Here is a 22,076-nt window from a genome sequence, read left to right on the forward strand (position 1 = left end):
AATGCATTTTCAACAGAAATCACACAGAGAATCTTATTACTGCCTTTGACCTCCAGGCTGGCCATAGAACCCAACACTTGCATCCTAGTGAGAAGAAGAGACTTTTTCAGTATAAGTTCAAAATCCATTAATTTTATATAATGGCCAACATTGCTGACTCTGAGTGACAGTTAATAAAAAAGTTACAAATGCGTTATTTGTGAACATGAGTTTTCTCACACTGGTACCCACCAAATTAAAAAAAAAAAAAAGACAATTCTTTTAAAACATTTTTAACCTCATAAAAGACAGGCATTCTGTTGCTGGTTATTTTATTGCTAAAAGCCTAATAGAGGGCTTTAGTGACCATTCTATGTTCAAATGATTGAAAAATTTGCAGTTCATGTGATGAACTTGGTTTTCGTACGGAGTGTTATACTTATTCCACTGTGTCATTGAATTTATACTACTGTTAGTGTGATCAGAACTGGATCCCAATTAATATTGTTAGAGATACTTTATCATAGGGATGGAGTGGGAGGAATCAGCTGAGTCCTGTTGGCTATGGCCGGTTAAAATGGACAGAGATTTTTGATAAATGAATCTGTTTCACATCCTAAACTGCACATCGTTAATGGTTCTGAATGTGCTGAGGCTAAGAATAACCTCTCGGCACTGGACACTCAGAAGACAAAATTTGTTTTTGTGTACATGAAGTAGGAGTCAAACCATAAGCAAAGAGAACAATGATTTCTTCACTACTCCAGAACTAGAGATTTCCTGAAAACAGCTATCCATTTTGCAGGTTCCATATAAACCTTTCCTGACCTATGGCCTCTTGTGTTTCACTACAGAACACATTTGTTTTCTTAAGTGCAGACTGCTTTCACTTATACTAACCTGAAGTTAAGTCCTTCAGAGATTGGTGTTTCCCCAGCCACTACTTGTAGTACATGAAACATGTTCCACTTGTTTTTATTATAGCAAATTCAGCAGTAACAGCAGCCTATTTAAAATAATTTTAGCTAAACATATATTACTGCTTCCAGAAGCAGAGCCTGAAATTTTAAGAAGTGCTTTCCTCTCTTTTCAGTGCCAGAGGGAATGGAAGGTAAAACATAGTGCTTTAAAAGTAAGCCTTTTCCATCTGGTCAGCTACCCTTAAACCTACTTAAGTCTGCCGGGAATAGCCTAAAATTGTTTCTATTTTTCATCTGTAGTTAAAACACTAAAAGGCATAATGAGAACAGGAGCTTTTATAAAATTACTGACTTCCAGAATGATGAATTTACTCTCTTCTATTAAAATGCTGCTGTGTTTGAGTTTGATGTCATTTTATGCTGTTTGGCTATTACTCTGCTTTTAAAGTAGCTATATGAATTTTTTCTTAATAGTATAGGAGTGCTATTCCTGCTGCTACACTTCAGGGTCTCACAGACTTTTCATTATAATACTTCATTTTCAAGGGTTTGTGACTTCACTGCAAAAAAAAAAAAATCCTCCAGCCAAAAAATGGATCACAAGGTTTCAGCTTGGGAGTAAGTCAAGAATTGCTTATTTAGGTTGATTTTAAAAAATAGTATGATTTTTGATGAAATTTATTTCAAGCTTTTGCTTAAAATGTATTATTTATACACATGAAGAAGGATGCCTTCCAGAATTATTCTTTGTGTCTGGATCAGCTCTCATTCTTTAAACTCTAGGCAAGCATGAAAGATTTTATACTGATTGTGTTTACCAGTACAATCCAGGGGTATTAAATCAGTTTATAGTCACCCTGGCAGTTTCTAAACTCATGTTTTTTTTAATGCTGAGGGTTCTTTTTTATTTCACATATATTTGAATATGTGTGCGTGGTTATATACTTCAGTGACAACATAACTATTTTGTTTTGTAAACTGGAAGTCTATTTATATTCTACCAAAGCACTGCACATCAAGTCCATGATTTCACAGCTTAAAAAAACCAAACAATAAAAAAAACCCACAACAATAAAATGAGGACAACTAAGCAGACTGCTGAATGTGACTCCAGAATCCTAATGGTCATTGGGATTCTCCACCCTCCATCCTGTTGGCAGTAGCTCTCCCTCTCCCTCTCCCTCTCCCTCTCCCTCTCCCTCTCCCTCTCCCTCTCCCTCTCCCTCTCTCTCTCCCTCTCCCTCTCCCCTCCCTCTCCCTCTCCCTCTCCCTCTCCCTCTCTTCTCCCTCTCCTTCTCCTTCTCCTCTCTCAGCTTTGCTCCCTCTTCACCATCTCTGTATTAGCTGCTCAGGGGTGCTCTCTGGCTAATATTTAATAAATGCTTCTTTTCATTGGAGCTCTGATAATGCAGTTATATGTATCCATGTAAGTACTGGAAAGATGTCTTGTGATTTTGTTGATCTGCAGCAGTCCACTGTCAGAGGACAGGATATAACTTACTTCAGTTTTCCAGGCCTTAAAGGTTCATCGAAGATGAATAGAGTTGTCTTGCTAAGTCCTGTGTTCTTTTTTCTTTTGCTTATGGGCTGAAACTATGTCTTTTAATGGAAAAATATTTCTACGAACTGTGCTCTTTATGCTTACTGTTGTGTGGACCTGTTTGATTTTACTAAGGTCCATGTAAGCAGTATGGAATATTGCTGGTTTCAATGGGTTTACACTCATATCATATGTTAGTTTGTTGGGCTTTTTAAAATGTTGTGTCTGCTTACACATGTGCCTGAACAGGTCTTTGTTTTAAAACCACACAGACAGCAATCTGCATATACACACTGTGCAGACTTCTATCAGTGGCCCTGTGAAGGTCAATGATGCGTAATCTGAGGAATAACCATTAATACCCTTCAATGTAATGCCTTTAAGATGAAGCTTCATCACTGCTTATCATCCTTACAGCAAATTTATTTATAGTTATTGAAGCCTGAAGTGGACATTTTCAGGATTAATTTAGGCAAGGAAAATAAATACATGAATTTACGTAGCTGAACAATACTCCAGTTCCCAAAACTGTCAATAGATTAAATTAACAAAATTTTTGTTATGGTCCAGATTCTAGTCTTTCATGAACATCTACATTTTGCAGGTTGATTTAGCTTTCTGATTTTAAATCATTAAACTTCCTCAATCAAATCTGTCTACATTCTTAAAGCATCTGAAGTGGGGGGCATCTTATTTCTCATGTACATCCATTATAGGGATATGCCTCTAACAACTCAGATCAAGTAATAAAAAATTCGCCAACTCTGACATCCTATTATGCACAAAACAGAGCAACTGAGGAAGTGATATTAAAGTGTTAACAATCATCATCTCCCTCTTTATCTCTACTGTCAATTGCTGCCATATCTTCCTTCAGGAAGATTTTCTTACCGGAAAGGGTTACCTCAGATGTGCAAATATATCCAAATATTTTAAAATACTAAGTCCTTAAGAAAGCAGTCTGTAACTATGTTGCAGAACACAGCTTCTTATGCTTTGATGCTGGCTTGGACGTGCAGTGTCATTCTCAGAGGACCATACTGTCTTTCTGCACTAGTCCTAGATTGCTGGGATTGAGCATTGATGAAAGAGGCAAGTGTGTATTTGCAAGGAATTTAATCTACAGCAGCTGAGAAAAGAAACACCATATTCCATTTTCTTGACTGATTTACATGAACAACATATGATTTGTGATACTCCTTCCCAGAGGGATGAACATTCCCAGAGTACGTTCATTATTTTCAGTTTCAGTACTCTGTTCTTGTGTGCTGGCCATTCCTGAGCTGCAGGCTTAAAAAGTTACATTCAAGTGTTAGTCGCCTAGAAACCCTTTTATTTAATGTACTTTTTGAAGTTTCAGAGTAGATGAAAATGTCCATGTAAACACTGCAGCTAAGGACTTCACTGCTTAAAGTTGTCCTGCCGATACACATCAAAGAACGTGAGGCTGTCCATTATCTCCTTACTGCCAGAGATGCTGGACGTATTTAGCTCTGTCACTATCCATCTGCATACTTTTGGGAAGCCAGTTAATAAAGAAAATATGTTAAAATATAAGTTTTTCTTACAGTACATGGTTTTAAAGTTATATCTGTGAGAATCAAACAGTTTAATAATTGTAATTCATAAAATGATTTAATTCCACTAGTGTTAATATAAATCCACCTTATACAGAATCTTGAATTATTGCACAGGAAAAAATGTGACAAAAACAGAGCTCCTTACCTCTTTTCTTTCTGTGAATTTCAAAGTAAAGAAGCTGCACGGTACTTGGTTAAAATCTGGCTCTGTAATATCCTCAGCCTTTAGACCAATAAGACTAAGCACTTCTTGTTATGGGCACATCAACCTTATAAGAAGAATTTGTACTACCAATCATACTGTGGTTCCGGGCAAATGAAAGGGGCAACTATAGCATTATCTGTACTACCATATGTACAAAATCACATGGATATAGCCACCCAGTACCTACGCACCTTTCTTTTGAACTGTGCATCAGTCCTATGATTATTATGCCAGAACTGTTTCATCTAAACAGGCAGAGAAAGTACTTGATTGACTTTGCCCTATTTATCCATTGGGTTCTCTGAAGTTCTGAGTCTTTATACCTTAATACAGGCAACATGGTCAACATATAAAAATTTGAATATAATTTGATGGCTGCAAATAAATTTTAGGAATGTCTTTTTTACTTCATACAGAATAAGCATTAATTTTAGCAAGGAAATTTTTACTTTGTCAAAAATAATTCATAAAATTTGCAATCCCTATTTTGCATATATAACTGATAAGAAAATCTTATATTTTAAATATGTCTAACAGCCTTAGCAGCCTGGTTGAAGAAGGATAATACAGTTGGAGGCAAAACAAATGGAAATGGTCTAAGAGTCAATTAAATTCAGCTAGTTTTCACTAGGAAAATTCCACTTCTGTTGGAAATGGACAGTCAGAGAGTTAACTTGGATCATTTTCAAATCAGTAGCATTGCAAAATTAGTGTTATGACAAAGTGATGAGCAAATTCATATAATAAATAACAGTATCCTCTGTTAGCCAAGAGAAGCTTTGCATGGGCTGATGGAGGACTCAGGGACTCTACACATGATCAGAGTAAATTAAATAAGAAATAATATGGATACATTTCATGCAGTCGCAACAGCAAATTTAATTAAATTTTAAATTTAAAATCTAAGTTTCAGTGTTTCCAGTGCCTAGATCTGTTTGAAATGTAGTCTTCCTGAGTGATAGTCTTCCTTTGCTGGTGAAGAGCATTATGATAGTAGCATATTGGCTTGAATTAATTTTTTGTTCATTGTTATTATTATTCCAAAAACTTACAGGATAGCTAATTGTTACAGTGCCTCGGGTTATTTGGCCTATGTTGATAAAAAATAAAGATAACTTTTATCCATATTGACACTATCTTAAGGAAATGCAGTTTTAACAGTATTAGTATTGCTGAAGGCTAGGAGGCAGATGAGAGAGGAAGAAAGGCATTTGAAATATAACTGTAGAGTATAAACCTAGAAGGTGCTAATCAAAAAAGATTATTACCATTATTATTTTCTTATTGTGGTTGATTTTTTTATGGTTTGCTGCCTAAGATATTTATAAGTCTCAGTTTCAAAGTACTTGATACTCCTGAGTATCTGCTTTGTTTTTAATAAAATGAAGTGTACCCATGGGAAATTTTTTACATATGTTCTGTGTTTGATTCAGCACCAAATTAGAATTTTGAGTTTTCCATGAAATGGGAAAAAATCAGTCTAAACGAAATGAGTTATTTAATATTTTTTCCTATTTGCTCATTTTGAATATTGTTATTTGAAGAGTATTCAAACATTCCACGATGAAATGCATTATTATGAAATATCATTTTACAAAATTAATTTATAATTGTAAGATCCCTTATACGATGCCTGTTGTTTCTTGGTCCTCCTAGGAGAACTATATCTGGGGGAATGGTGTTATAAAAGTATAATTCACAGAGACTTGTATCACTTCTGCTTTAACTTGTCACAGGTATGAAAATATGTGTTTCATTACTGTAAAAATGCAATTGATTTTAGGTAGCTAGTAGATAGATTTCAGAGATACAGTGGAGGAAAAACTCATTTGATAACCTTACTTTAAAAAGATGGATAAATATTTGACAGTAATCTTACTGAAATAATACATTGACTGTGAAATTTTAGGTTTAGTATCTGCATGTCTGCTAAAAAAGTCTTAACGGATGAATATGCAAGATCAGGTACTACTAATTAGCCTTCAGCAAGTTTTGTGAGAAAAGCAGTTTACCTCGGGCTATGTGGGAGAGACCTCCAATCAGAGGCTGTAAGTGGTTCTGAATGGAAGAGGCCATTCCTTGATAAATATCAAATGGCAGTGCAATTCTGGTGCAGCAGGTTATCTTTTTTTTTTTTTTTTTTTAATGACCCCATATCATATGAAGAGAATCAAGACCTTACAGACTTTTCCTTGAATCCATGAGCCAAAAAGATATACATTGCTTATGTAGAGAAGTGATGAGGGAAAGGCTGTGGATGTTGTCTACCTGGACTTTAGCAAAGCCTTTGACACTGTCTCCCACATCATTCTCTTAGAGAAGCTGGAGGCTCATGCCTTGGACAGGTGTACTCTTCACTGGGTGAAAAACTGGCTGGATGTCTGAGCCCAGAGAGTTGTGGTAAATGGAGTTAAATCCAGTTGGTGGCCAGTCACAAGTGGTGTTCCCCAGGGCTCAGTGTTGGTGCCAGTCTTGTTTAATATCTTTATCAATGATATGAATGAGGGGATCGAGTGCACCCTCAGTAAGTTTGCAGATGACACCAAGTTGGGCAGGAGTGTTGATCTGCTCGAGGGTAGGAAGGCTCTGCAGAGGGATCTGGACAGGCCGCACCAATGGGCCAAGGCCAATTGTATGAGGTGTAACAAGGCCAAGTGCTGGGTCCTGCACCTGGGTCACAACAACCCCAGGCAATGCTACAGGCTTGGGGCAGAGTGGCTGGAAAGCTGCCTGGTGGAGAAGGCCCTGGTGGTGCTGGCTGACAGCCGGCTGAACATGAGCCAGCAGCGTGCCCAGGTGGCCAAGAAGACCAACAGCATCCTGGCTTGTGTCAGCAGTGGTGTGGCCAGCAGGAGCAGGGCAGGGATCGTGTCCCTGTGCTCTGCACTGGTGAGGCCACACCTTGAATATTGTGTTCAGTTTTGGGCCCCTCAGGACCTGTTCTGCCTGTTCTGCCTTTCATGTCTACATCTGTTGCTGGCTTGTGATTGCACCTACTTCTTCCAGTTCTTTACACCAAACTTGGTCTCCTGTTTCAGTAATATAAACACTACCAAAGGCAAGTGGAAGATAGAAGAAAGGTACAAAGATATTTACAAAGTACTATGATCTTCTGTGAAACTACCATAAAAAGTCTGTCTTGGAGATTTCTTTTATAGACAGGGAAAAAAAGTGGAAATATCTTGGGTTAAGTATACCACTTAGCCATGTAATTGATATGCATTTTACATCAAGACAGGGTCTATAGGCTTATTTTAGGAAAAGGAAAGGAATGAGGATCTTTGAAGAGTAGGATTTCATAACTTAATACAGGCAGCTGGAGAGTGCTATGAAGCAGACTAAATTAGTGAAGCATGTAATAGGCAAAAATTTTCTGATACGAGAAAATTACCTAAAACCTAGGAAATAGGTAGTACCACAAAAGAGTTATTTTTCTAATAGTTTTTCAATCAAAGCTATTGTAATTGCTGCTGTATAAAGAATGGTTCCTATTAACTGGTGTTCCTAATGTTTCTTCGTTATTAATCACAAAGCATCCTTGCTAGTCTAAAGATCATTTTCAGAATGTGTACTCCTTGAGAATCCGCTTTGGCATTTTCAAACTATTAATCCCATTTAGATGCTTGAGGGCTAGCTGTTTCCCTATTGAGGCAGATTCTCTGTCAGTAGAATTTTTTCTGATTTGTTTTCTTACTGATTATTGTGACTTAAATATGCCTTTGTCTCTGAAATTAGTATATTATGTGTTTAGATAGTTTGCATGGTAGCAGATGGAAAGCAAGTACTGAAGAAAAGATAATAGCTCCTATCTTTTTCTTAAAGGTCTTTCTCTTGATGGTAGGTTGGCATATTTTCGCACACTGATCTAGTTTTGTGACGGTATGTTCTTCACTTTCAGTCTAGACAGCTTTTCATCTATGAAGTTGCTGTTAAGAAACAATAAGGAAAAAAAGTGGCAATTTTTCTTGATTTCTTTTGGTAAGACACTGGAATGAGTACTGAAAAAAACATTGTCCTCTTCCCCAGGGAAGTGGAAGAACAGTCAATCTTACTGACTTAAACTGAGTAAGGACTAAGGCACCTCAGGTGGAACAGGGTATGAGAAACTTCAGAAAAGGCTTGTAAGGAATATATTCCTTCAGCTATGAAATGAAGGGGGAGGAGAGAAGGGAAAAGGCCATAACTAGAGCAACATATTGGAAAATCTATAATATTTGTACTGGGAAGGGAAAGATGCACAAGTCAGTGCAAAAGTTCTTGTGTCATCTAAACAGCCTTAGTTGTTTTTGTTTTCACTAAACACTTTCTCTTGATGAAATTTCAATATCTAAGTCAAATCTCATTTCTGTCAAAAGCAGATAATATAATTGACTCAGAAAAGAGCCAGAAGGCAGGTGTTATGTCAATGCAAAGCCTTAATGATAAGAAATTGATGATTTGGAATTGAATAAAAATGTTTTTTTCCGTGTTCATCTTATTCCCCTTCAAATGAACACTACAAACGTTCCTGGCTGAAATTATAAATGAATTGTTCTCAGGAACATTTAATGTTCTAATCCTTCTAACTTACTTTGTGAGTAAAAGTATGTTTGTGACTTGCTGGGAACCAAAAGCCTCATTTCCATTATTAGATGAAATGAACTCAATCTGTTTGAATTGTAAAGAATTTACTGTCTTTGTTTTGAAGTGGCCATATTTTAGCATATTAAAATATTAATAGCTCACATGAACAAAAATAATCTAATTAACGTTTACTTTACACATGTCAAAGGGTTTTCCAAGGGTTCAGCTTGTAAGAATGATTTGGTCAGGGTTTCAAAACACTCCTTATCCAAATTATGAAAAGAAGTAATTGAACAGAAAATTTAGTCAATTTTTGACATTACTATATTTCAAAAATGTGTCAATATAATAAATTCTTTTAAGTTTGCACATAAAAGAAAGAAAAATACATGAGCTGTTGAGATAGTGTAATCTTTGTAGCTTGATTAAGGTGAATGGAACAATGGTGATTTAAGCCAGCTTTGGATGTGACAGTGTTCTATCTAACTGCCCTTAGAATAAGCTCTCCCCTGACCTTCTCTTACAACCAAACTGAAGGATGAATGGATTTATCTGGCTTATATACTTGCAGAAAATTATATATTCAAAACATAATATTTATGTAAGGATCTTTGTGGTAGTAAGATTCCTGCTTAGGTGGTAGCAGTAGCTTTCAGGCCAAAGTGAATACTAATCCTTCTTAAAGGGAAATTAACATCTCTGAAGCTTAAACCTTTTTTTTCCTTTTTGCTTGTTATTCTTCAGCTAAGCTCCCCCTTCCTAAGGTAGCTGGCAGTGTCTCAAATGCACATATTTCTAAGGGGGAGGAGGATGTTGTATCTTGTTTATGAAGGCATATATCTGAAAGATAAGATTTGTAGAGCAAGCTTGAATAAAGATTTTTTTATTTTATTCCCACCCCCCAACAGTGTTCTTGGGGAGAGCTATAAATTTTTGTAGTGATTAAGTCCTCTAGGATACTACTTTATGGGTTCTGGTCTAGAATTCTGCCAGCATAATTTTTCTTTTTCTTAGAAGCAATGAGTGCAGAGACTGACTTCAGAAATTGACATGACACTGATATGACCAACAAGTTGGATGGAAGACTCTAACCTGATTGTCTGTCTTCTGGTCCCCAAACCCTGAAAACTTTCTAGGATCACACTTCCTAGATGGAAGTCAATAGAAGTGAATGTGGTGCTGTATTAAATTATCTTTTTCCTTCCTCTAAGGTTTAGAATAATAGAATTGAGGTCTTTGTTCATCAGGTGTACCATGGAAGGCATTCTGAACTTGGTTTTCAAGTCAATATATCAAGAAAGAAACCCACTACTCCATATACCTTCTACTGAAACACCCCATATAGTTTGTCTCTGCAAAAAAATCTAGACAGAAAAGTTTCTATTAGGCTTTGGAAATAGTGGATAAGGGCAAAATCATTCTGCTAGTTCTTCAGAAAGTTTTTGACATCCTTTTAGATGATTCAAGTGTGAGCTCAACATGTACTTCAAACATTGGAGAACTCATCCCACTGAAAAATGGTGATGTAAAACTTACCCTGAAGAACTGACTGGGAGAATTAGTGTCAATATGTGTCTCCTACTAAAGATTATGCTCTTAAAAAAGGTGGTGTGAACTTTGCTAAAATTTATATGTCAGTAGACTAAAAAAACATCACATATACCACACAAAATGTTGGGAATAAAACAGTATCAGTAAAAGTAATATCAACAGCAAATAAAGGCGATCACTGTTTCGAACTGTTCATTACAGTGGGTAATATTTATCTAATTTCCCTGTTATCTAAATACAGGAGAACAGTCAACTGAAAAAGAATTTCTCTTGGAAAATTAGGGAAGTTCTAGGAGCAACACCAGCTGCGTGTAGTTTATTACATGCATAGTTTCAATTGGAGGAAGTCAGATCTCAATGTTCTGGGGTATTTTTAAGGATGTTTTTTGGAAAAAAAAAATGTAGGCATGCCTTGATATTATTTCTTGCAGTACTATTTAACTAACAGCCATGACTGCTGTAAACTTAGCATGAATAAATTAATCTGTCTTTTCAGGAGGTATTGGTGTGAATATTTTTTTTTTTACTAGAACTTAAAATAGCAAATTATCTGTCTGATGTGGTAATAAAATGAGACATTGTGATAAATCCTAAGCTTGATTTTACTTTAGTGTCTTGGGTGAAAAGTAGAATCTCATGACTTATTCTGAAGAAACAGTAATTTTTCCAGACTGATTTCTTCAACCTGCTGCAAAATTGTTAAGACAGTAACTTGTTCCTTACGCTTGAGAAGGCATGTTTCTGAGTGGTGTTTGCGTGTACCTAGTAGGGGTTGCAGTGCATGGTTATCCTGCAGTCTCCCCCTCTGCTGGCAGCAACAAGAAGCTAGCCCGCCCTCTGACGTTAGCAGGTGCAATCTGCTGCAGGGGGGTTTCATTTACAGGGACAGATCAAATCTTGCCAGATTCCAGCAGCAAATGGAAGCCTCTCTGCTAGTCCCTCTCTGAGGCAGGAATGGGATACATTCTGGGGTGGAAGTACTTGTGCCGTTATTATTTTCATGCCAGTAAATTTTTGATCTTACAGGCTTACTAATGTAGATGAGGGAAACTCCTGTACTGCCTTTATGGGTGCAATGGACCAAAGTAGCCTCAGTCAATCACCAGGTTGTCATGGGTTGCCTGTCTGTCTGCTCTTCCCTTGGACAGTTTGGCACTCTGCATTCTTTCCTGCACATTTTGCTGAGTATCTTAAAAAGAATACTGCTTTGGGGAGATGGTGGTAATATTTCCTATTTCTGTTATTTATTAATCATATTAGTCAAATATGTTCATAAAGGGAGCTCTGACCATTCTTTATTACCTGCTAGATAAGGTTACAAGGCATTTAATTCAAGGAGCTAAAATTCATACTTTTAAATGCCAAGATGTAGAAAGAGTGGTCGTGGGATCCCAAATGCCAGCGCATCCATGATGTGGTTCTGCACGTTTACTGCAGGGAATACTGTGACTTGTGTACCTTACCCACCTTGTGTGAGAAGTTATATAAAATGTTGAATAGTTTTACCTGCTCAAGGTGGAACACTTAGATACCTGTGTAGCCAGAAATGCCTGTTTAGAATTTCTTAAGCAAAATATAGACAGGAATGATTAAAAGTCATTGTTTTTTATTTCACTTTCCATTTTAGTTGTTACCAGTGTTCAATGGCCAAAAAGGACATCAATTTTGAATCTGTTGAATTTAAATCGTTATTGTGATTTCAATTTTCTGCCACTTTTGTACTGCCATGTTTCACAACCCTTATAGAGAGACAGGAGAGGGAAAAAACATTTCATGCCCAATAATGGACGAAAAGATATTCTATTTGTCCCATACTGAAGACTATGAGAGTGGGGAGAAATTAATGGGGTTTTTGCTGCTTGTTGGAAACAGACGTGCAAGTGGATATTTTAAATATGATTGAAGGTTTCTTAAAGAAGTTCATTTTTAATAGGGGAAAGGACAGTCCAGGTGGTGTTTAGGTAAGCTATAACATTCACTGGTATCTTTTTCCAGTACAAGCCATGTGCTAATGTGAATCCAGATGTATTATTATTCTCTTTCTTCGATTTTTTGTACTCTAGTATAAGTACCACTATGCCCTCATGTTGCTTCAGGCTGTTTTCCAAAGTCTACAACTTTATATTTCAGTCAAAGGACTCTTATCAAATGGGACTTGAAGAGACCTCATGTTATGTGCTTAACAAGCCGTTTGAAGTCATATATTCTCTTTTCTATTATGTTCTTGGGTTTGTGTTTGATTGCTTTTGGTGTTGGTGTGTCTGTTCCCCCTCCCTCCCAACTGCTGTCTAAAATAGCAGAGATCCAGTATGTCCTGCCAAATGATGTGGGCTTCTTTTAAATATTTTTCTTTTTCAATTTTTTAAATTTAACATTTAATTATTACTTATGGGATAACAGTCACTACAGATGCATTTACTAGGTAGATTCTAGGAACTTTTAACTCCTAATCTTGTGCTTTCTCTGTGCTTACAACTTGTTGAATTACACCTGCTGTTGTGGCAAAAGCAAGCTGTTTGCTGCTAAAGGGTTTCAGTCTAGGAACTTCCTTATCCCCTGCAAAGTGCAAGAAAACCTCCAAATCTGAAAGCTAAGACTTAAGAGACAGGATAAATGAAGCCATGGAATTCTGAACTCTGCATCCCTTGATTTAGTGCCAAAAATAAAGCCATGTTCCCTGACAACTTGGCATCAGACTGGCAAGAGTCATTAGGCTTCTTCCAACACTAGCTTCACTCCCACCAAGTTTTCGTGTAGTCCCGCTGACATCCAGGGAATTACTTCTGGTATAAGATAGGCAGTAGGAAAAGAAGCTGAAATAAAAACCATGTATGGTTTGGTTTTTAGTTGTTTTTTTTTCTTTTTCAGGAGGGAGAGTGAAAGAACACCACATATGGAATATAGCAACGTCATAAATTCTAACCACTTGTATCTTTTTTTAAAAACTTGAGGATAGTAACTGGGGAAGCCTGGTATCCTAAATTCAGGGCAAGTGTTTGGTACTCAAATGTGTTAGGTTTTGTGTTTTGGGGTGGTTTGTTTTTTAAACTGCGTGAGGATGAACTGGAGTATTTTCTCATTAATATTCAGCACAGTGGCATGAAAGCACTGTATCTTCAGCTGCTGACATGTATTTGCCCACCAATGCCTACGATAAACTCATAAGCAAGGGGAATACAAAGAAGCAATGAAATAAAACAAAACATTGCTTAGCTGTGCTGGGGATTATTATTCTTGGATTCCTTCCCAACTAGATTTCAGTGTATAGGTAACTTCAGCAGGCAGTTTACATTTGCATAAGTTACAAATCTAAGATAACTGGAATGTACCACAGGAAGCCTGACATCAGTAAATTATCTAGTGTCAACCACTTGGGACTTCAGTGTTAAGTCATTGCCTTCTGCAATGCATGGTCCATGTAAAGGATGATTCTGGGTCAAAAAGACAACAGAAGGGTAAAAGTCAATACTGACTACATCCAGGTTTATTTTCATATGCCAAATTCTAATTTAACATACTTTAGGTTTACACTAGCAATATAAAGTACATAAGGAAAACATCCTAGGGTGAAACAAGAAACTTATGCCTATAGGTCTGCTGGTTGACCAGAATTGTGCAGTACTGCATATAATATCTACACTCATAGGAAGTTATTCATTCTCCTTTTTAGAATGAGATTACCTTTAATTAGGTTTAACTTGAAACTAAACCAGAAGTGCCTTGCAGCTATTTAAGTCCTTGAAAAACATTTTCCTGGTGTGTATACTTTCCTGGAGTCTTCTCAGCTACATTAATGCATCTGCTGTTGCTGCAAATATTCAATAATAAAATATTATGGAACGCATGCTAAAAATGGTATGGATTTTTCCAGGCCTCTCTCCTATGAAAGATGTGGCTGTGCATACAGGGGTGTACATGGCAGGAGGTCCTGAAAAACAGTAACTTCTCCACTTCTTATTTAAATCTTCAGAGTCTTGTATGATTCATTGTGCATTGAATCATTGTGCATATGCTACATACATTTGTTACTGGTTTTAGTTATAACTGCAGGCAATTAAAAAATGCATTCTGAAGCTTTGCGTGAGAAGGCAAAATGCATCATTCTCTCCATGAAATGAGTATTCTCTTCCTTCTCGTGCAGAAGCTAAAGCAGTGGCAGATGTACACACTTTGTTTTCCTGACACAGACAGCATTATAAAGCATATGGCTGTGACCATTCAGCTGGTCAACAGAAGCTAGTGAGTAACATGTAAGATATGCTTAGTTCTTGGTAGAATTTGGCCCTCCTAAAGCTATATATGTGTGTAATATTTCTATATTTAATAAATTATATCATTGTGTTTATATTTATATTAATATATGTGTTATATTTTTCTATATTAAATCTGTATTTTTATTTTAAAGCCCAAAGTAGGCATAATTACTCTTGAAATAAGATCACTGAATTTTGGTTTGGTAATGTTAAAGCAAATAGCTCCACTGAAATCAACAAGACCATTGGTATGAATAGGGTTAGCAGAATTAAAAGACATTTAAATAGGAAAGGTATTAGCACTACCATACATTGTGAATCTTGCTTTCATGTATTCATTTAATCAAAATAATTATTTAGAATGCTCATATAAGATTTTGATTTCTTCCTTCCAATGGACACTTCTCAGGGGATCCTGGAACGTATTCAGTGTTTTGATTCCTGAAGGAGATGTGGAATTTAACAACCTGTGAACAGTACAAATGTCTACATAATAATCACAAAGAAAAGCAATTCTGATCTCTGCAGCACCCTCTTAATAGAGGAAATGACACCTGAAATATCAGCTGCAGAAAGCTGATTAAGAAAATTGGTCTAAAAATAATTTTCAACAATTGATTCTTTTCAAAAGTCAAGGCATTTCATTGCATTCATCATGCTAAATCACCCATTTTACTTACAGCAGCATTTCATGTACAAAAAAGTTTGTCTTAGTTTTACTCATTCAAAGCACTACATTACCACTAATTCCATTACAACCAACTTTTGAAGCAAAGTACGTTACTAGTTAGGAAGGTTTAACACAGTCTACTTTGGCCCATGGTATTCTGAGATCTGAGGCAGGCCAAGCTGACTAATCTAATGGATCATTCTCTAAAGAACGCTACTCGCATGTGTGCTCTCTCTTCAAATATTGTTTCTATAAAAACAGTCATTTTTTGAAGACCCTGTGTTGAAAAGTGTAGAGACTTAGGTGAAAAATTGTTAGTTTCCTAACAAATAGATCCAGCCCTTAGCGGTTATTTGTAGAAGGGAGGAATCCTCTGTGCCTCTTTTATCCAGCAGAAACTTGAAAACAACTTAAGTCTGAATTTTTCTGTCATGATTTGTAATAGGACAACTTTAAGTAATGTCATAAAATCTGCCTGCAGGCACACTGTATATAGTCTTAGATTCCATAGATTTCTGTGAATCCCAATAACAGTGATCTGAAACATAGAAATACCATTTCTCCTCTAGTTTTCTTTCAGTGGTATTCCCTCCAATTTTTGCAATATGTATTGGAAAAAATGTAACAAAACACTGAGAGAGGCCTTGCATTCTGAAGACGTTCTAATCCTCTTTCTGCTACTTTACTCTCTGACTCCTTGAATTTCACATAGGGACTATAGACCTCAGTGTTTATCACTTGGCCTTTCCAAACATGAATTGGGAGGGAGCTGGTTCTTTTAATCATTTGCTCATTTCTCCTAGTCTCCTACCAGAACTTGAATCTATATTACAAAAGTCAAAGGTGATTTAACTAAAGTGAAATAACTAAGCATACAAAGCTGCAAGATGCTCAGCATCTTCTGAGAAATGCTTGTTATACTGTGTTTCCTTAGATCATTCAGCATCAGGCAGCATCAAAACAGATGGAGAAAATTATTTAAACTCATGAGCATACAGAAGTCATTAGGCTCCAGTTTGACTTTTAAATTTAGTAGGTATATTCTTACATTATTTTTTATGCTGATAAAATTACCACTTTTCTGCACAGAATAAAAACATAGTAGCGGAAGCTAGTGTATTTAATTTACCTTTCATAAGATTCTTCCTCTCAGGCTTTTCACTGACTATATTTTTCTTGAAGGGTACAAATTGTTCAGACTTGCAGTTTATAGGTGGTTTCCTTAAGCACTTCTCCATGCTAGGTCTGCCTTGCATGCAGTTATACATTCCCTTGGGCTCTAAGAAGAGAATTTGATCTACAAGAAAGTTTGTAGTTGTCCGTAAGGGCTGAGCAGTACCACTGCATATGGCATAGTGGCAATTGCATTGAGTTGCTTTGGAAGGCTTGCCTTAGATGAATGATGAAGTGTCAGGTGTTGGACAATAGTTCTCCCAAAGGTTTCATATGGTATGCAATCAAATCATTAATAATGCTTGAAAATGAGCACATGCAGACACACAAAACAGTAGGAGAGCTATTTAAAAGATGATGCCAAGTCATAGAATTATCTGTGCTGTCCAGACATTCAAAACAGCTTCAGTATGTACATATTAATAACTTATTTCTTCATTTAGCGAACTGCAGATTACTATAGGTGTAAACTAAAACAATTAGGTAATCTGCATACTTGGAGGACATACAAATTTATAAGGTTGTAGGCAGAAGATGAATGAAAGGGGAAAGCAGATGTAGTGGGCCAAGAACATGTGGTGTGGGAGAGCTCCCTATAAGAATCTAATATATCAAATGAGTGCTGGGATTTTGTGCTGAATGACGCATTGGTGGAAAAGTTGATCACACTTTAAGAACTGAACAGCAAACTAGTACTACATAAAATCTGCTTAGCCCTAGTTTTGAATGATAGTCTGACAAGTTTATTTCAGTGCATATGTTTGCATAAATGCACTATTCTCTTAAAGGCCAAATTATGTCATCTTTTGTCAATATGGAATTACACAAAAAATTAATGGATAGGACTTCTGCCACACTTGCTTATGTAGCACCACATTTTGATGCATTGTTCATCATAATATCACACCTGATAAATGGTTCCATAGAAACCAATAGGGCTTTTTTTTTTTACAGTGTCATGATACTCTCTGGCTAGTTTTGGCAGAACACAGTATACAAATTGATGTGGATAGCTCAGATCCTGCCTTGTGAATAGAGCAGGGTTTTAAAGTGAAATTGGTTTTAATCAGAAAATGTTATTTTATCTATTAATTTAAAAAGGGAACATATGTGTCAGGAAAGGTTATGTGGATAGACAAAGTGGAAGTACACGAAAAGTAGAAAAGTAAGAAAGGACATGTATCCATTAAGGGAGGAGGAGCCATAGGAAGTGGGCTCCAAAAAGGACTGCGGTGGGTTGACCTTGGCAGGACACCAGGTGCCCACAAAAGCTGCTTTATCACTCACCATCCTCAGCTGGTCAGAGGATGGAAAATATGCCACAAGCTTTGCGGGTTGAGATAAGGACAGGGAGATCATTCATCAATTACTGTCATGGGCAAAAGAGACTCAACTCAGAGAAATTAATTTAATCTATTGCAAAGCTAAACTAGAGCAGGAAATGAGAAAAAAGATCAATCTTAAAACACCTTCCCCCCATCCCTCCCTTCTTCCCAGTCTCAATTCCACTTCTGGTTTCTCTACCTCTTCCCCCCAGCGGTTCGGGGAGATGGGGAATGGGGATTGCAGTCTGTTCATTACACGTCTCTGCTGCTCCTTCCTCCTCACGTTCTTCCCCTGCTCCACTGTGGGGTCCCAACCATGGGAGACAGTCCTTCATGAACTTCTCCAATGTGGGTCCTTCCCATGGGCTGCAGTTCTTCATGAACTGCTTCAACATGCATCCTTTCCATGGAATGCAGTCCTTCAAGAGCTGACTGCATCAGCATGGTTCCCCCACTGTCACAGGCCCTGCCATGATCCTGCTCCAGCTCAGGCTCTTCGTGGCATCATAGACTTCTTCAGGAACATCCTCCTGCTCCAATGTGGGATCCTCCATGGGTTGCAGGTGGATATCTGCTCCACTGTTAACCTCCATGGGCTGCATCACCACGGTTCTTCACTGACCTTGGTGTCTGCAAAGTTGTTCCTCTCACATATTCTCACTCCTCTCTTCTGGCTGATGTTGCACAGCAGTTTTTTCCCCTTCTTAAATATGTTATCACAGAAGCGCTACCACTGTTGCTGACTGGTTCAGCCTTGGCCAGCGATGGGTCTGTCTTGAACTGGCTGGCATTGGTTCTATCAGACATGGGGGAAGCTTCTGGCATCTTCTTACAGAAGCCACCTCTCTAGTTCCCCTTACTACCAAAACCTTGCCACATAAACCCAATACAAGGACAAAACCTAGTACTAATGAGAGACATCAGCTATCCAAAAGTACCCTTAAGTGAGATTCCTTTCATCTACCTTGAGATGCCTGCACTGTAGACATCCAAGGTAGTTGCCTACATCTTTTGTATGGTGAAAGAGAGAACCAAACATCTAATGGCAATGAAGATTACACTAATTGAAAGTATGCAGTAAGTTTTTAGTATGTACTGGAGCCTGTATTTATTTGCAGATTGTTTAGAAAGCAACTGAGAGAAGTTATGTAGAAACGCTGTTGGATGTTGTGGTGAACCTCACATTGAAAATAATTCAACAACGTTACCAGTCTCACAGCAGCCTAAAAAGGTATCTGGAATGCTTCAACAGAATTGTAGTCCTTCTACTCAACTTAGCTAAAATGCCAATATTGGGCTTTGGTTTTGGTAGTACTTCAAGAAAAATAGATAAACTGGAGAATTCGGGGGGGGGGAGGAGAGGAAATTAGAATTATCGAAAAGGCTGGAAAACATGACCTATGAGGAAAGAATGGGAAAAAATGACAAGTTTTAGTTGAAAAAAGAAGGGATGAAAGGGTAGCATGTCTGTAGATTTCAAAGAAAGGAATAAGCTTTTCTTTCTATTGTCAGTGGATAGAATAAAAACACCTTGAGCTTAAATTTTAACAGGAGAATTTTGATTTAGACTTTGAGAAAACTTTCCAACACTAATGTCATTGAGCATTTAGAGACATTTGCCTAGAGAGGCTCTTGTTTAATTGTGTTAACCGACAGTAATTTCAGATGATAGAATTTTGTTAGGAATGACATAGGGACAATTTAGGGGAGTCTCCTTCCCTAAAGTATCTTCTGTATCAGCATCTCCTTACAAAGCACTTCTATTCAATATGTAAAATTCAGATTTTGTATTGAGTATTAAGATTCTCTCTGTACCTCTTTCTCTCACCAACTGTCCTTTGGACAGACAGTCAAGTATGTGTGCACATGCTTTGCATGTATCAAACGTGCTTCTGCCAATTGTGCACGTACAAGAGTTTGGTCTTACACTGTTTGCATACCCCATGTTCTTGCTTGAATAACTATAATGATGGCAATAGAATTTTTTTTTAAAAAATCTAATTAGGGATCAAAAGGAGAGTCAAAAGGAGAGCATTTTTTTTTTAAATTAACAACTGTCATTTTAACTTTATGGCAATTACAAAGGGTGTGAGAAGTTGAAAGACGTCGGCTCACCACCATTTCCAAAAGAAGCAGAACAAACAAAGCAAGAAATACAGTCACTGTACTCTGGAAAGGGTTAGCATGCTGTTAAAAATAAGAAATTAACATAGAGTGTTTAAGCATCTGTTGCATTCAAGTTAGCGTAGGGTCTGGACAAAATCTCCACATAGATTTGTATTTTCATCTTTGTGAATGTCATCTTGCAGACACTTCTGAGCTGGACTATAACACTGCAGCATGAGAAAGAGAGAGCACACAGTCACCCCAGGTGGTCACCAGAGAAAAAATCATCATCTTACCTGCATCCTACTTGTTCTTGGAGTTTTAGTTTTCATCGTACTTCTCATAATAGCTGTTTCCTCATAAGGCACCGTTGATCACAATGAGTCATGTGGTCATCCAGAAATAATAGCTTTTTATTTAAAATAAAAGTAGGCTTAGAACCTATTTATTGTTATGATCTTTAGAACTTTAAAAAAGAAATTGGAAGAAAATAAGCCCAGAATAGCAGTGTTCTGCTAAAGGGTGAACCAAGACATGGAAATGGCAAAGCTAAGTCTCATGAAAATTATGTTTCAGGAAAAAGCAAAGAACCACAAACAAAAAATAGAAATCAAATTCTCTTAAGAAGTAATACCAGATATACAACTCATTGTTTTGAAAAGCTGGGGAAATCTGTCCTTACCTTTGTTAGAAATTATCAGAATGATAATGACTTTTCAGGATTACTACTCTTATATCAATGATCTTAATTGCTATGCCTTTGGGAACCAATGGAATAAAAAGATACAAAATTCTAGGTTTTATGTGCAACAGGAGGAAAGAAAGTACGTGTCTATGCGCGCCTCTGTGTGTGTACGATAGTTGTAGATATATGCACACATGTGAAAAAAAAAGTACAAGTGGTGGTGGCGGGGGGCAGTATTAGCCCTGCTGAATTTATGGTGCTATCAGTGGTACAGATAGACTGAAATATGCATGTAACTTTCAGCACTGTAATGGTTCTGGTCACTGCTTTCTCCTGAGCAAAGATTAGAACATATTTACTCAAGCCTATCCAGATGGATTTTGCTACCCTGAATTCCCTAATATCAAATGGAAATTACTAGTGAGTCAAATCTTGACTCTGGTTTTTGTTTGTGTTTCAGTATAAACAAAGAAAGGAAAGGAAGCAGAAGAGCTGTCTCTTTTCTAGTTAGAAGCTCCACCAGGCGAGGTTATGCAACATGTGTTCTTAGTCTCAGCATGGTCTGATTCCTCCTTACCTTTGTTAGAACATAAGCTAATATTAATTTATCTATAGCCTGGTGTCTTGCTTTTCCACCATTTCCTTTCTGGTGTATTACATGCTTTAAGCACCCACGACATCTGCTTGTTCACCTTTCTTCATATGTAACATCAGGGAAACACCAGAAAGCTCTATTCTACACTGTAGGTAACTGGCTAGGACAACAAAGCAGTCAAATAACACACACAAAATTCCAGTTTTCCTGGGGGTACTATATGTCATGCTTTGAAAATGGCCTATTACAACTCCTAGTTACCATGTGCTATTACAGTCATGGGTGATGACTTGGCAGATAACACAGCAGATGGTGCTCCCAGAAACAACATGCCAAAGCATTACTACTCTAGATATTGTTCAGGTTTGGGATGATAACTGAAGATGCAAAACCTGCAGGTGGAAGTCAGAACAACTATATTCTGCACTGTACATTTCCAAAAGCCATACAATTAATTTCTCTTCTTATTTTTTCTTTTTTCATTCCTTCAGCAGTTTACAAAGGCTTGTAAAAGCTACTTTTTCAGCACTATTAAAGTGTCTAAAAATCAGGCAGAAGAGTTTCAATCTCATTGTACAGCTGCAAGTGACTAAACAGGAGTCAAAGCACAAGCTAGTTGGGTCCAAACTTTAAATTCCAGGTAGTTCCATTTCATGATAAATAATACAGGTGGTCCATTTTCAGTTATGTAGTTTATTTGCTTTTTATATAATGCAATCATAGACATGCAGTGTACTTCTCAACTCTGAATAAATTATTTCAAATGAGACACTAAATTCCATGATTAATTACATTATAATACTCAGATCAGCTTCTGCTTTGTGGCTGGTCAAAAAAACAGCTTCATTACAAGATTAGAAACCTTTTAAAATTAAGTAACAATGGGCATCCATAGATGCACACGCTAACACTAATGAAGTTAAGGATGTAT

This window comes from Phalacrocorax aristotelis, chromosome 11, assembly GCF_949628215.1.
Source record: "Phalacrocorax aristotelis chromosome 11, bGulAri2.1, whole genome shotgun sequence".
Lineage (NCBI taxonomy): Eukaryota > Metazoa > Chordata > Aves > Suliformes > Phalacrocoracidae > Phalacrocorax > Phalacrocorax aristotelis.